Raw genomic sequence first — 15491 nt, 5'->3', positions numbered from 1 at the left:
GTTAGACAAAAAGCAGGACAGGAGTGCCTACGTGCACTGCACCCAGCTACTGACATGGGGCACTCACAGAGACACGAGCCTGAAGCTCGCAGTATTTGCTAGAATCCTTGGAGTGGTAGATTTTTCATTTTCTCTGGGGGACTTTAGCCAGGACGAGAATTTTTGAAGAATTCCCACCACCCAATTTGGTTGGAGCTGTCAGCATCAGGAAAGGACAATTCAGCCAGGGTGTTTGACACATAAAGCAGCCAATAACCTTGAAACTGTGGCTCCAGAGGCAGCCCTGGTTGTGAATGACAGAGTTCCCACAGGATGGAGGTGGGATTGAGCAGAGGAAGGAGGGTTGGGAGCGTTAGTGAGAAGGAGCAGGGTAAAAGGGCCCAGGCAGGGCAAAGCAAGGCTTTGCAGGGAGTAACTGCAGACAGCCAGGACTCTGATTCCTCTAGGTAGCCCTTCCCACAGCTGTGTCCTCTCCAGGGGGTTTTGTGCATGGGTGCAAAATGCAACCACCCCTCCAGTCTTACAGACCGTGGGCCTGTGAGGCAAAAGGCCTTTCTTGCTGCCACTTGCTCCCACTCTGTCCTCTTAAGTAGTGCAGAGGAATGAGGAGCAGGCACCACGCTCTCTCACCTTCAGGTGCCTTCACAGACTGAGCCAGCCCTGCTCCTCACTGCTGCGAGAGAGAGACAGCGGAGCAGCAAACACATGGCACCCTTGGACACCCTCAGCCAAGCATCCTCCTCCCTGTGACTTCAAAATCATGAGTAGCATCTCGCACTCTGGGCTGCCCATGCCCTGTCAGCCCGAGCCGGGGGGTCCTTGGGAGCTCATTGCTGCTGGAGGGCAGAGGAGATGGTGGTGGGGGGTGTCTGCATTGGGGAGAGACCAGAGAAAAATGAGTTCCTGCAGGTTCAGCCACGCAGCTGCTGGGTTACAGGAAGTTTAGTAGCGACATGGTTGAAATTCAATCCTGAATGGGCCCTGCATGCGCCTCCGGCCCGCATGTTTCTTGTAGCAGTTGGCCATGTTTCTGTCCTCCCAAGCCTTCCCTCTGTGTGCCCGTGTGGAACGCATCAGCTTCTCCTCTGGTGGGTTTCGCAGGAAGCCTGGTGCAGAGATCTCTTTGCCAGGCGTACAGAACCTCAAGTCACTGCTTCTAGGCCAAGGCATCCTTTTTTCTGCTGGAAAAATCCACCAGAGAGGGCCAGGAAAATCGTGTGGTTTCTGCAATAACTTTCTGTCTCAGAATTTTGAACCCTTCTCCTCCTCCTGAGGCTCACAAGCCAGGTTTTCAGTGGAGCAGGATTGCCACGAGATCCGCTTCTGGCTGCTACCTTTTTGGAGGATGATTTTAAGAGGCACAACAAGTTGGTATTAATTTGAAGCAGATTCCCAGCTGGTGACCACAAATAGGAGCCCATAGTTAGGGCCTCAGTCACCACCTCTTCTTTCTTTCTCTGGATCCCTCATGCTGCCTGGAGTGGCAAGGAAAAGGAGGGAGAGCTGCAGGAAGGTGGCTGAAGTCCAGGTCTCAGAGACTTAAAAATTCCTTATTTCAAACTGTGCCTAGCAATTTTGCATCCATTCAGAGTTTGGGCCTTTCCTGGTGAGTGTTATTTTTCCACAATGCTGAAAAAATAAATGCGTGGCTCTATGAAAGAGTTTCAGGCAGGTTTAAAAGCTTTTTTTTTTTTTCTCCCCCTTTACTTCATTTGAAAAACAGCAGCCACCAGGATAAATGGTTAATTCAGTCTTCAGTAGCATCCATATATCCCCTGACAGATTTTTTTCAGGGAGTTTTGTGCTGTTTTGATAGGGAAATGGCTGCAGTTTTGTGCTACTAGTCCTGGTGCATATATAGCAGAACAGACATCCACCATACACTGTGAAGACACTTCTGTCTCATCAGGACGAGGACTGAGATCAAAGCCGAAGGCACTGTTTTACTGCTATTTAATACCCTGGTACACCCACAACAGCCATGTGTGCAGCTCAGGTCTCCACACCTCAGAAAGGATCTAGCAGGGTTAGAGAAGGACAACTAAAACAGCTGAGAGGATGGAGAAGCCGCCTTATAAAAAGAGACTAAAAAGGCTAGTATTCCCGTCAGGAGAGAGGACCAAGACTGAATACAATCAAGGGTTATAAAACCACGGAGACAGTAGAATGAATATGGAGCTGTTCACAAAATCCCACAATAAAAGACGCTGAGGGTGAGAGCACTCAATGAATCTAGGAAGAGATCTGTTTGGAACAGATTTTAAAAAGTCCATCTTCACACTGAGGGTGGTGAACTTCTGGACTTTCTTGCCCCAGGACAGTGTTGAGTAAGAAAGCGTCAGCAGGTTCAAAAAGGCATGAAACAAATCCATGATCAACAGGTTCATACACGGACACCAAAAAGTATACACAGGTATATACCCTCTAGCACCCCAAATGAAATAGCTGTGATTGCTGGGGAAGTACAAAAGGGAGGGAGCTACAGAAAGCAGCCAGGCTCACAACTCTCCCTGAACAGGTTCTTCTGCCCATTGCCAGAGACTGGGCAGTGGGCTAGGTGGATCATTGATCTGACCCAGCGAGGCATTTCTCATGTCCTGTGTTTCCCTGGGGAAAAAAAAAATATACTAAAAAAACCCACCCCATGTATATATACTGTGTACCACAGGGTCTCCATACTATCCAGCCAGCGGCCTGCCCATTGAGATTGTAATCAGAAATGACAAATGAAACGTTGATTTCTGTCCTTCTGGAACTGGGAAAAGACAATTCAATAATAAATAAATAATTGCCACAACCAAGGCTGCCTGAATTCTGACAGGTGTCCTGTGAATGAAATTGAATGTTTTATTGCTGGTCCCCTTAAGGCCTCTAAGCTTCCGCCTCACAGAAATTTGTTTTGAATTCTTTTCCTACAAATAACTACATTAATAGATTTTAGCAAATGCCTTAACTAGTCTCTGTTCTCAATGGGAAAATTACATGAATTAAAAATCAAGGCTTTTATAGGTAGGGAAAGATGTAAGTGATATTAGGTTACTGAGTAAAAAGGGATCCTTCAGCAGTCAGACCTCGGCTGAAATGCTGCAATTATGCAAGGTGGGGCTCTTTTGAAAGCTCTCAGAGGAAGACATGCCATTCTCACCACAAAAATATGCTTCTAGCAAACAAATTAGAGTCTCTGTGTTGCTATTGCTGCACAGAAAGGGAAATAAGTGGAAGTCCTTCGGGGGTATTGGTGAGAAAAATAATAATAAAAAAAAAAGAACACCAAACATATGCCCTTAGAGAGACTTGTAGACCAAAACCACAATCTCTATGAGGGAGCAAAATGAAAAACAGGAAAGAGTGAATCAGCAAGCCCCTGGGCCCATTGCTCTGCTGTTGAAGCAGTATCTAACCATGCAGACCGTACAGCTGCAATGTATCCTCACCGACTGACACATCTCCAGCCTGTGTATTTTTATTAGAGTTTACTGCATGCTTTCTCATCACCTTCACAGCAGAAATGAGGGTTCCAGGTTGTTCGTATTCGCTTGAGACATCCCTCTAACTTGAGAGGGTACAGGCTGGCCCTTCCAGCGGCATGCTGGAGGGCAGGAGCTTGTCATCGTTATTTGTCTGTAAAACGTCGTTCTTTGTTGTTGTCATGGTATTTTACCAGTTGTACGAGTAATTAGCTCCCTGTAGACATGGTATTGCCAACGCTAGCAATCTTTAATGGCTTAATTATCAGAGTCTTATAACAAGAAGCATTGTGTTCTCTGCTGTCTGAGCCACTGTGTTTCGCCTTCGCTCTTGTCCACTTTCAGACAAACTGGAAAACAAGCAATCAAGCCAAGGGGCTCACCACGTCACTTCTCTACAGATCTGCAGCTCTAAGGAAAACCACCAAGCACCGTGCACCTTGATACATATCTTAAGAAGAGAAACTGCCATTATAAGCATGGATTCAGCCATCTCCTCCAAAACTACCCTATCTGTAGCTGATAGGAGCCCCGCTTCATCCTTCTGTGACTTCTATCCTGTTCCTTAGGCCAAAGAGTCAACCCAGATCTTAAGGGGTGTAAAAAGTCTTGTCCAGACAAGGACAAGGACACAGATTTCATCATTACAACCTTTAAGAAACCCTTACAGTGTGACTTAGAAGCTTGAACCTTACTGACTTGTAAGGTGTAGGAGAGATATTCTGTGGCAGGTTTAATGAAAATAGAGAAATATGTAAACTTGTAGATCAAAATCAGAAAGAAGCATCAGTACATCCTCTACATTACGAACAAGCAGTGCTTTCAAAAACATGGGCTGCATTCAGTTCTCTGTTGCTGCCTGCCCCTTCCTAGGTAATACAGCTCTACACATTCAGTGAGGGTTTACCGTGATATATCTATATGTTTTGTTGTTATAGAGACTCCTGTAAAATACTCCCCCAAAATTATTTTTAGCTTGCTATCAGCATGTTCATTGCAAGCAGATTGGAACATGGCCACCTACTTCATAAACAAATCAAAACAAAGAAAAGAGGGGGGGAAAAGCAAACCCTGAGTCATGCCCATGTCCTCCTGACAATGCTGAATCCAACGTTACACGCTGCTGCCTTAGTAAGGGGTAAAAGTAGTTAATCTGTCTTTGGACTAGGGAGCATGACATCGAATTGCTGGCCAGTTTATTCACAGCCCAGCAGAGAAACAGTTGCAGATAAAAGAAATAGACCCCTCACCTCCGTAATAAGCTCAAATGTCTGCTGTCTATTCCAGATAATTCATCTTTGTCTGCTGTAAAGTACACGTCACCTGTACCCCACTTACCCCACTCAGGAACAGTAAACACTTACTCATTGTAATGAAGAGGATTGCCTCTGGCAGATTAATTGCTCTGACTCCTCCTCCTCCCTAAGTAAAACACGGTTTCTCATTTTTTTTAATGGATATGTTATTCAAGTGCTTCATCCAAACATTTGGCAGAGGGGCAAGTGCCCTAGACACTCCTAAAAACTCCAAGACCAAGTTCTTCATTTTGTTTAGTATTTTTGTAGGCTTGGGTTAAATAAATAAAAAGCTTTGCAGAGCTACAGTTTCAAGGAATCCTCTCTGTGGGGTTTTTTTTTAGTGTTTTTATTTTTTTATGATTTTACTTAATTTCCTCCCTCTTTTTTTTTTTTTCTTTTTTGTTAAACCAGTTATGAAACACAAACCTTCATGAAGATATTCCTGTTCCTGGCTGCTGTGTTTTTCACAAAGTCCTCCCAGCAGAGGCAACTTGAGATGCTTATGGTCATATCATTGACCTTGAGCAAGCCTAGCACCCATGACAGCAGAAACACTGCATGGTCCGTATCAGCCCTGCACTTACTTCCATGCCATACCAGGACTAGCATGAATCGCAGCCCTGTTGTAGGCTGAAATGCACAATAAGAGCTTTTCATAGCACTGTGGGAAAACTTGCTTATTCTTTCTGGAATTCTGAGAAGGCCATGGAGAACCACAGGTGGTCTATGGCAGTAGCCTGCAGCCACTCTACACAGCAGTGTAGTATGCCCACTTGACCATCTAAGCCAAGCGATCCAAGCTACAGAAGGGTTTTGTGTGCAGATGGCAGTGAAAGTAGGGCAACACCTGTGCTCTAGCTCAAGTTAACATTGCAAAGAGAAACACTTTTGAAGTAATAGATAAAAGAAGTTTTGAGAAGCTGTATGGTCAAATGATGACAAAGGAACTGAGTGGTGGCATTGGGATTATCTATCATCGGCCCTAAATGGGGCATGCTTCAGTGGGTTACAGGTGAGCATCCACAAGGCTTGCTTTAGTGATCTGCAGACTGGTGCTATCAGGTTTTCTTGTCTTGCAGAGGAATTAGGGAAGGCTATCTCAGCAGTGCAGGATTTGCCAACCTTTTTGAAGCCTTTGGGTGGAAGGTGCACCGTCATGTGTGCAATGTTTGCTTCCTGTCCTCAATATTGCCAGCACATATGCATGGGTAGCCTCAACTGATGGTGCTTTGTGCTTTCTCTGCAACGACAAATGGTACTTCCACTTCATCAGTACAGGATGCTGGCTCTGTCAGTAACACAAATCCTCTTCCTAGCCCACACACCTCAGCGTGGCAGGGTGGGCTCCAACATGAGAGGCAAAACAACCCTTTGCCTCTGGTCCCTCACACCAGCACAAGCCACGGAGTCGACTGCCTAAGCGGTGGGAGTCTGAGAGATGGAATCACCCTCCAGGACACCACGCTCCCAAAGTATATGTGGGGTCTTCCCTGGTTCTACAGACAACCTCAGGAGCTGGAGTACTGCTTATCCCTACCCTACTCTCTTACGAACTTGAATAATGCTAATTTTGCTACCAGTTTGTCTTTGCCACTTGCCGGACCTTTTATTTTCATGATGATTTGTAGTCATCTCCTGGGGAGATGGTCTGTATCCTCTGAGCTTCATGTGATTCAGCAGAGCAGTGCTGTGTTCCTACTCAGGACAGCAGAAAGGGTCACTGGTGCAGCAAGCTGGATCCCTCTCTGGCAGAAGGCACCAGCCTGCCACGTACAGTGCAGAAAGCTGGCTCTTCTAAGGAAGCACATCTTGCCCCTGTAGACAGTGGAAAGATACCTCACACGTCCCTGCACAAGGCAGCTTCTGCACAGTCCAACCGCAGCATGGTTTTTGACAGTGATGAGAAACATGGCTATATAGTGAGTGAAGGGATTGGTAAAGATGATTCCTGTGCCTTGAAGGGTACAAAGAAATCAGTATGTGCGATAGGAAAACGTTAAACAAAGAGACTGTTGGCTGTGTAGGATGACAGGATTCAACTCTCCTGGCTGGTCTGTGCACAGCCCTGTGTCACCTGTCAGTGCTGACAGTCCTCTCCACCTGACAAAGAACAAGGCATGACTGCCAAAGCGATAGAGGAAAAAGAGAAATGTTTTTCTAAATGTTACTTTGAGGTTTGAGGGCCACAGGGTCATTTTGAGAAGATACTCTTCAAAGGGTGGTCGGTCTCTGTGGGGTTTCCTGGCTGTTGTGCCCAGCACCACTTGCAGCGCAGAGGGTGCAGCCCATTCTACTGATGGTGCTGTTCTCTGGGTGACACGACTTCAAAATCTTAATGTCAGGGTAATGACTAGCTGTGTTACCTCACAAAGGCTGGCTCCAAACAGCAGTTGGAGCTTCTGTGCCACGGATGATGACACCTTCCGGAAGCAAGCAAGCTTCCTATGAACTTCTGAATGTTAAAATCCTCTTATAAAAATAAATAGGCTTCGGAGAAAGCCCAAGGGCGTATTTCAGAGCACTTTGGATTTCAGCCTGTTTCAGCCTCTACTGCCAGCTCTCCATCTGTCCTGCTAATGTACTTCATTATGCAGCTAGGTAGTGAGCCTACAGCTCCTTTACTGGTGGGATTATAATTGTGAGGGAGACGAGGAGACAAGCTTGTTATGTGGGATTCAGAGGGGAAGGACCATAGCGGGATTTTTCTCACATTTCATTCAAACAGAGTTAGGGTACATATCACTCCAGTGAAGCTACCCCCATTAGTAAGAAATATGTCCCTTTTCCTTGCCATGAACTGTGGTTCAAAGGACTTGCCACAGGGGCTCTCAGAGGTGATGTTTCACTGACATGAAGTGGTATCTCTGGATCTGGCTGTGCTGCCTCAACAGCACACAGGAACGGGCAGACTGGTCAGGGCAAGAGGAACATGCTTTTTCTAATGTGTTTTCCCTGCCCATTAAAAGACAGAGATTTTAGATACACAGCTCAGAAGTGCTCTAACTCCAGCAGTCACAGCTTGTCCTTTGTTCATGCCTGGAAACTGCTCAGCCAGCACAGGTGGCTTCTTAAGGTTCAACCAGCATGGATGGGGTACAGCAGGATCAAGCTTTGGCCAAGTGCCTCACCTCCCACTGTTCCCTTTCCTGCCTGAAGAGATCCCTGCAGATCCCATTTACATGGGTCAGCCTTTCCTGGGCTGCTTTGGGAATTTCCCCTTTGCAAAGGAATGGTAGCAGGAGACACATACATCCATTATCACCCTTTACCATCCTCTACAATGGTTAGAAACTGATCTTTGTGTGTCTTGACTTCAGTGGCTTTTATTTTGTCTTCCTTGGAATGGCATTGCCCAGTGGTAGGCAGTTTACCATCTAAATGGGCTAAATATAAAAGAGCTGTTATATCTCGCAGTCATGGTAGGGAGAGAGGATTTGTTTTATTTTTATCAGCAGTCCAAACATTTTCGTATCGGGTTTTGGCATTTTGAAATGCATAAAAAGGGCTGCCTTTGAACTCCACTTAGCTACTGAGAAATGGCACTTCTGCTTCATGTCACCGAGGCGTCATCTTCTATAGATTTCTAATAAGGTTTGGATCTGACCTACTGTGAAATCTCAATGTCAGAACGCATTGGATGTTTTCAAGTACATTTCCCACATAAGTGCTTGCCTTAGTTTAAAAATAATAGCTAAGTTGATATTTTAGTAATTTCACATTTCTCTTTGATTATGAGCTCCTCATGATTATAAAACTGTAATATAGTCATGGGAGTGCAATTATACAAAGCTGATGTAGGCAAAAATTAAAATAAGTAAATAAATTATTATACACATGCCATACTTCTGGAAGCAGCCAAGGATAATAGAAGCTGAAGATTGTCAGCGACGTTGACAATAGTAATCAGAGCCTTTAGGAGAGGCACGCAAATGCCGAGACTTCCAAAAGGAGAGGTTACTCAGAAAAGAGCTTGATTCCAGGGCACACACAGGCTGGCCCCACCAGCAGCTCAGATCTCCTGACAGTCAGCAGTCTCCAGTTTCAAGGTAAGAGTCTCTTTCTCTTACACTATGGTGCTTCAAATGGAATTGAGTTTCCTCTAGCTCTATGCTTAATGGAGCGAAATAATGATCTGATTGTTGAAAATTGGCTATTGGCCATAGCAGCTTAAAAAAAAAAAGTCTGAATTATAAAATAGACAAAAAAAGCTTATGCTTAGGCTGGCTTTAATGCCACCAAACAGACTTAGTGTTAGCTGTGGCTCTGCCTTTAAATATCAACTTGCATCCAACACCGTCAGAGAAATACCCCCCTCAGAGTGCACAACTCTCCAGCAGAACCACTCTTCTGGGGAAAATATTGAAGAACAATGCTCAGGCAAAAATAAAAGGCCAAAAAGCTTTGGCTGCATTGCTCGAAAAACAGCTGAAAGAACAAGGTCTGTCTTGGACAGCAGATACCATACTGACAGCAGGAGGAAAAGACAAGGTGTAATTCTGCCATCAGTTACCTAGGGTACTAGATTACAGTGGTGATCACATTACCAAAGACCCATTTATGCTATATTCTGTTTTTCTATCAGGATAAATATCTAATTTGGTTCATTTTTGAGAAAATAATGACATTTATTGCTTAATTGGTTTAATAAATAAGTGTTGTATACCATGGGTATGATTTATCTCAAGAACTCATCATTAGACCTTTGAACCTAGTAATGTCCTCATCTTTTGTACACAATAAATCTAATATCTAATTACCATCACTCCTCAGGCGGATGTTAAATATCAAACATCTAAGCCACGGTGAAAGTGACACAGTCACCCACATGCTCTGAGAAAGTTCCACTTTGTGAAGCCTCAGAAACCAGAGACAGGTTGTTGACGTTCCTGTGATGTACCTCACACACAACAGCATCTCTGCTTTACCAGGCTGGCCTAGAATTATGGAGGGCTTGGGACACCTTACCCAGCAAGACAGCAGCAGTTCACACACACCTGGAAGCATGAAGGCTGGGACTCTAAGCTTTTGGATTTTCTTTCACACTTTCAGGCTCGTTTTTCATAGAGAGAGTGAATGACCCTCACACTCACCTTCCCCTTGTTTTTCCCTTGGCTCAGGTTGTCCTTTGTCCTGTCTAAGCTAGAAACAGAATCAGCAAACATGCCAGAGCAAGTTCCACCACTGCTTCCTTAATCCAATCAAGGAGAGTTTAGTCCTGCTGAGATTCACTCCAACCAAACTGCTGCAGACCTGTGTCGAGGGCACCAATCGCTCTCCAACAAGGCAGGAAACTCCTAAGTGCCAGCATTGCTGGAGATTTGCATCCTCTATCCTTTAGCAATTTCCCCTATGTCCCGTTCCTGACCCTGCCTGGTCTTTTCCATGCCCTCCCCTTCACACCTCTGAGGACAAGTCCTGGCAGGGGCAGGTTGGAGAGGACAGCTGTGCAGGTGGGCTGGCTGGGGACTGCCTTTGGCACGGACCAGGGCTGAGATTTTGCCTCCTACCTGCCAGCAGCGGGTTCAGAAGCGGCTGTGTGCGTGTCTCTCATCTACCCACATGCCAGTGTCATGAGTTATGCTTCACAGCTCTGAGACCTCTGCTCCCTCTCAAATTTGTTTAAAATTAGCGTATGGATGTAAAAGCTGTGAGTGCTTGCATGTGAGGGGCAGGGAGGGTAGGGCTGCAGAGACGTAGTTGTGTAAGCATAATTCACTTCGGAAAATAAGCTAAAAATAATAAAGCTACATCATCACATTCTTTCACAATGCTTCAGAAAGAACTAGAGTGGTGCTTACAGCTGTGACAAACCCCTATTAAAACCAAAGGGAAGTAGGTGAGGACGGAAAACCAACCTCTGTGTCCTGCTCGCTGTGCCAGGCAGTGCTGGACTGGGGTGCTGGAGCCCTTGTCTCCATCCTGCTCTGTACCCCCTGCTTCAGGTGCTGAGCAAAGCCCTCACCGCGCTGCTCCACGCAGAGACCTCCTTGAAAACCTCCTCTCAGCTGAAGGGCTCCTCTGCCTCCCAAACAGGTTTTTGAAGACAGCTCGTCAGCAGGGGTGAAGGCAGGTGTTAATCTGCCTTCCCCCCCAAGCGTGCTGCCTAATTAACTAAGTTCACAGGCTGACTCTCTGGGAGCTCTGCTTGCATTTGTATGAAGGAGGGATATGACCGTTCAGGAAAGGAAAGACCGTAGGAATAGTAGGACTGTTCAGACCAAAGCTTTGCTAAAGTTTAGGGTAGCTGAGTACAAAGCCATGTGCATATTCATCCCTAGTTTTGGCTTTTTGCCCTGAGATGGCTATTTCTGTTATCACCAACTTTTAGTGTTTTGTGGTTTGGGAGCTTTTGCTGATGGGGGTGGTTGGCACATACAAGGAAGGCCCCTGCTGCAAACAGCTGGCGCACATGAGGGTAAAATAAGAAGGAAAGAAAGATACAGATAAGAAAGAGACCACAATGAACTGAGGCTGTATCTGTCAGTACAGCAGATGGTGGTCTGAGCACACTGGGAGCTGAATCACTGCAAAATGCCGTGCAGTAGGGTGTAGATAGGGCCTAAGCAGCATCTTCTTCAGCAGAGCCTGCAGAAGGAGAAAAGAGAGGCTTTAGCCACAGGGACCCAGCAGAACCCTACAGGGGAAAGCCCTTGGCTGAAAATAAACCCGCAGGGCAATGGTCAATGGCAATGTGGCAGTTCAGAGGTGGGAGTCAAGCTCCCAATGAGTGATGAGCAGGAAGGAAAGGCCGCTTGTTTCTCTGCTCCCATTTTGTGTCCCCTTCCTGCACGTGGAACCACCCTGGCAGTGCCAAAGGGGATGGGAGTGGGGCCCCATCCACTCTGCTCAGGCATCAGCCACAGCACTTGTGCTTCAGGACTTTGTTTTCCCCCTTGAAAATTTGCTATACCTGGGATGAGTAGACAATTTTAGTGTGTTCGAGTTAATTCCTTTTCTGAATCTATGTTTTTCTGTAGAGACACTCAGCTGGTCGCATCCCCTAAGCAGTAAGGGATGTTGCTGTAGAGAGGGCACTTATGTCCCTCATTTATATCCATCTCCCGAGGGTGTCTTTATGGCGGTTTGGTTGGTGCAAGGGAATTAAACACCATGCTGGGTGTCTGTGCTACCCGGGACGTGAAGGAAAACAGGACAGATGCTTTCTGGAAAAGAGAGGAAGAAAAGGCTGACAATTCATATGGTGCGATGCTGTGAGGGCTGCAATAAAAAAAAAAAAAGAGTGGAGATTTCTCTTTGACGGAGCCACGTTCCAATGGCTAAACAGGCTTTATAGTCAAGAAAAAGCCACATTTACACTGCAGTAGAAAATAGTGAATGTACACTTTTATTATCTCATTAACACCCTCTCCCCCTCTCCCCAGGATCATTTGGCTCCACGTCTGGCAGCAGGGTACAATAATGTTCCCAGCAGAAACAGCTGGTACGGAGACGGGATATTGTCTGAAAGGGCCTGAGAGACGTCGTCACCAGGTGGCATTTATCAGCTGTATGCAAACGCCACGCTCCAGTAAGGCGGGCTAAGAAAGGGTATATATCCCCCAAAATAAAAGAGAAGTACAACTTAACCAAAGAGAGGATTTGTAGCTGAAACCTCCTTTTCGGTATAGATGGAAGGGGAGGGAGTAATAAACAGCCCTGTTAAGCTAGTCTGTTGGCTTTAAACCAAGGTAATGAGGCATGTGGGTGCTTTGACAAGGAGCCAGAAACTGCATTTTGCCACCGATTTGACTTCTACCTTTTTTGTCTCTCTTAAGCTGACAGTAAATTCCTCACAGTCCACTGAGCATATCAAAATGGGGCTCAGGCTAGGTCTAATGCACTGTTAATTGGGGATATAACCTTTTAAAGTACCACTAGGAAAATAATTCACTTAATTAAATATTTCCAGTTGTGGAAACCACCCTCTAGGCAAATTGCACCACCTCTTCCCCGTTTGCACACACAAAATATAGAATAAAAATGAATATGCTAATCTTTTTCCTGTGCACAGCATTTCCCACACCCATTCCTTCTCAGCTGTCCTTCCTAGGGCTGCTTCCACAGCCTGGAAGATTACTCTGGTGATTGGGTCTGAGAAATAGGAGGGTGAGCTCTTGGCTCTGCTGCCCACTTGTTTTGCAGCCCCAGACAAATTTCTTAACCCCTCTTTGCAACAGCTTCTGCATCTATATGGCCTGGAGACAAGCAGTGTCCTTCCACCCCATTGCTCTGCTCGTTGATTAAGCGTCCACAGAGCAACTTTGACAATGAGGGTGGTGAAACACTGGCACAGGTTGCTCAGAGAGGTGGTAGATGCCCCATCCCTAGAAATAATGTCAGGTTGGATGGGGCTCTGAGCAACCTGATCTGGTTGAAGACGACCCTGGTCATTGCAGGGGGGTGATGACCTTTAAAGGTACCTTCGAACCCAAAATATTCTTTGATTGTATGATTCTGTCAGGTAGAAGAGGATTAAGAGTTTGTTCAGGCCAGAGCACTGCCGGTCTGCTCCTTGGACTGAATATTGTTCAGCTCTAGGCACAACAGACAAACCCTGCCTTTGGGGAATTGCAAGCACCATGACCCCACCACCTGATCAGAGATGCATGACCGTACCAGTGAGCCCCCGGTACCCTGCATTGGCAGAGTCCATGCAGGAGGACAGAAGTACACAGGAAAATAGGACCAGTCATTTTGTACAAATTTGTCTGTCGCTTTAAAGAATCTTAGCATGAAGGAAAACCTGGGTTTTGTACAGAGACAAGGAAAGGAGAGCACCAAATCTTAAACCCTCTTGCAGGAGTGCTTTCTTTTTCTCCAGATGTAGTACCATCACAGCCAGACTGAAAAATGTCACCACTGGGCTTCTGGATTCCCTTTCATGAGATGAACACAAAGTTTCTACTGGAGAACAAAGTGTGTTAGTGATCTTTTAACAGCCATCTCTAACTAACTTGCAGCACTTGCCCTGCAGTAGAGAGGCTCCTTGTATCTAAACGGTGCCCTGCAGCGAAGAGAACATACCTGTGTCTTTGTGCACAGTAGCAGCTCAGTGTATAACCTGTGCCAGGTCCCCAAGCAGTTTGTAGCAGCTGTATTTTGTCCAAGGGCACATCTATTCTACCACCGGTATCTGCTAATGTTTCTTCTTTATGACTCAAAAAATTTCCCCATCTCCGTGCCTTTCGCCTGCCTCCTGCAAGGTACCACCACGAATATTTACAAATGATGCTTTGTAATTGAGGAAGTCACAGCAAGCCACCCATTATATTTGCTTGTACTGCTCATAGACTTTTTAGCTTGCTCTCTCCTGCGACTCTTCTCAGGCTGGGAGATGCTGTCACCAGCATCCTCCATCGCAGCAGCACAGGAGGCAGGTGATGGGAGCCCAGCCTGGCCTGGGGACATCCAGTGCAGAGCACTGTTCTGGGGGGCTAATGCACATGCCAAGCTTGAAGGTGGCACGAAAAGCACTTCAGGGCACCCCGAGCTGTCAAAGGATGGTGTTCCTCAGCTGGCAGGAGACACTCGCCTTGGAGTTTGCTCACTCCCCACAATGAGAGGGCTGGCCAGCTGCAGCACAGAAACTGTGTTTTCAAACTGCTTCCTCAAAAACAAGGAAGAAAGGGCCTGCAATGAAAACAAAGGGGAAATAGTAGAAGTAGAAATTTTACTATCCCCTCCAAGAGGAAGGGTGTTTTCTGACAACCTCTTCAGGATACCTGCTTTTCACTGCAGTGCACCTCCCAGCAGTGCTGGCTCTCTCCCTGGCTGGTGTGTTTTGACAAGGAGCTGCATTCCTTCTGACATTATAAACTCAGAAGAGGCCAGAGTAATCTCCTTGCCTGACCTCCTGCTTCATGCAGGCCACAGAAGAGCCTGCATTCATTCATATCTGAATTTATTTTACATGAAACCTAGAATTCCTACTCTGGAATAACAACTGCAAAGCCTATCTTTAACAGCCCTCAGAAACAAAAAACACTCAAGGCCCTCAGAAAGACGATGCTCTGCTGCCTGAGCACAGCAGTAATTATTTGATTGTATGTGACATTTCAGACACTTTTGTATGCAGCTGCTATGAGTTGTCCTACCTGTGCCTGTTTCTGAGTGAGTTTTAAGTACATTAATTGATGCCACACGCTGCCTCCACAAGGAACATGTGAGTCATTTGGCAGATCATATGAAGCCAGTTGGTGGGTCTCAGCACAGGTGAGATGTCAACATCACAGGGCGCTCCCAAGTGTCCATCCCACAACCTGTCTGGGGACCCTCCACTTTAAAGTTACATAAACCTCGTTACAGAGGTTTATGCAACATCTGGATGGATGCCTCTGGTCTCTGGCCCTGTCAGTGTGATACCTTTCACTGGCAATGAGCTGGAACTATTTTTAGGTTTCAATGGGGAAACAAAACTTCCAGTGGTCTCACTGCTTAATTGCTCTCTATTGCCTTAAGTACAATGGCTAACAGCTAAAATGGACTTTGGGGTGTTGCCTACAGAGCTCTCTAATGGTTTCCTCCTTTTTCTTTCTATTTGTAAGCTATTTTGAGTTGATCTACCTTTCCTGGACTGCCCAAGAGGAGCTGTGTTGTGCACTTTCATCAGCTGATTCTGGGAAATGTCAGTTATGCTGTTCTTCTGTTAGTAATACGTTTCTTGAACGACTTAAAAATAGCACAGTATGAAACATTTCCATCTTCTCTCTTCTGGAGGAGAACTGAG

The sequence above is a fragment of the Calidris pugnax genome, unplaced genomic scaffold (assembly GCF_001431845.1).
Source record: "Calidris pugnax isolate Ruff unplaced genomic scaffold, ASM143184v1 scaffold56, whole genome shotgun sequence".
In the NCBI taxonomy this organism is placed as follows: Eukaryota; Metazoa; Chordata; class Aves; order Charadriiformes; family Scolopacidae; genus Calidris; species Calidris pugnax.
Note: the sequence above shows the minus strand (reverse complement) of the source record.